Consider the following 1,933-nt stretch of genomic DNA (forward strand, 5'->3'; position numbering starts at 1 on the left):
AAAAAACTTTTATTATTCTAATTTTCGAATTTTAAAATTAAAAACAAAAACTAATTTTTAACTAATTGACTCCAAATTGATTACACCCTAATTAATTTCTTAGACTTTTTCATAAGACAAATATTGCTCCCTTAAACAAACTATTGAGATTTGAGACCCATCTATTTGATCTCCTAGAATATTGTAGGGGAAAAAAGAAACGGAAATTAAACTATTTAACATAAATAGTTGCCTCTCTATAATACGTTATTATCAACATTTTAATAGGTTAATTAATTATATATAAAATCATCATCAATATTATTAGATTTACAATATCTAAACTTGGTGGGTTGTGGGACCAATAATTCATCTTTAATAATGGGTCCTACATTATCGTATTTGTGGTTCTTTCTTGGGTTGAGCACATAATATGATCCGGTTGGAGAAATGGAGTGCAAAATTCTAATCTAATTGATGAGAGTTAATTACTTTGAACCCTTAACATGCCTACAAAGGTATCCCAAAATATGCATCCAAATATCAAGCCAATCAATAAGAAAAAAAAAAAAAAAATACCAATCAAGGGTCCCCTAGCTCCCCTACATTATATTATGGTTGTATTTTTGTAGTGGTTATATATTCTAAAATAATGATAATGTCATTCTCTTAATTCGACAAAATTTTATTATAAATATACTATATATTGAAATAATATCATTATATTAGGAGTATAATTTTTAATTTAGGAATAACAATATACGCTCTTAAAAATAAATGTGTCTTATTATAACACATGTGTAATACTAATTAAATATGAAATTTTATTTTATGTATATGATAAAGTCAAATAAAGAAATTCATTAGAAAGACAGAAACACGTGAGAGCCACATTGATTTTGGCATCTGTCTTAGGAGTGACATTTACTCCATATCCATCAAAATTAATTAATTTGTTTTCTTCGGGGAATAAAATAAAGTTGAGTTTTATTAGATTCTTTTGATTGAATCCTTCAAAACTACACTGTATTGCTTATAATTCGTACATTCCACGCCGGATTTGTTACGATGATTAATGTTTTAAAAGTTAATTGTAAAATCTAAAAGTCAAGACTATATATGCAATGATATCAATATAATTATCCCATTTAATTAGAGTATGTACATTATATTTTACTTGATTTGAATTAATTAAGAATGTTTCAAAAGCATGAGTAAAGGTGAATTCTAAATGTAATATAACATGTGACGATGATTGTAATTTTTTTTTAATCCTAATATTGAAACACTTAAAAAATTAGTAACATATTCTTTCTAAAAGAGTAGTATCCAAAATATTCACTACAACAATATAGATTATTTTTGAGGGTTATAATGTGTAATAGAAAATTAAAATTTGTCAAAAAAACAAATTTTGACACTATTTTAACTATGAAAATATGTTAATAAAAGTTTTGTCAAAAATAGTATTTTTAACATATAAGTGATTGTGAAAAAAATTTAAATTTTATTTTGATAAATATTGGCTGTCAAAAATAATTTATTAGAAAATTTTGAGAACATATTTCTGTGATACTTATTAATTGTCAAAAATATTATTTATTTTGACACTTATTAACTATAAAATATTCTCAACAAAAAATTTTAACAAAGAATGAGATGAGATCTTGAAACTAAAGAATAAATTGAGATTTTGAAAATAAAGAATGAGTAGTATAATCTTAAATTGAGAGCAGTGTGATGTCAAAATTAACAGAATCAAAGAAGAAGAAAAATAGTGGAGTAAATTGAAAACAATGAGTGTCAAAATTGAGGAGTAATTTTCTACGGTCAAATTATTCATCAAGAAAACATAGAAAATTTGACATTTGTGATATTTGTCAAAAATATATATTAATTTTGACATCTAATTATGGTGTTAAAAAATAAAGTGTCAAAATAACTCTATTTTCTT

Source organism: Arachis ipaensis, chromosome B03 (assembly GCF_000816755.2).
Source record: "Arachis ipaensis cultivar K30076 chromosome B03, Araip1.1, whole genome shotgun sequence".
Taxonomy (NCBI): domain Eukaryota; kingdom Viridiplantae; phylum Streptophyta; class Magnoliopsida; order Fabales; family Fabaceae; genus Arachis; species Arachis ipaensis.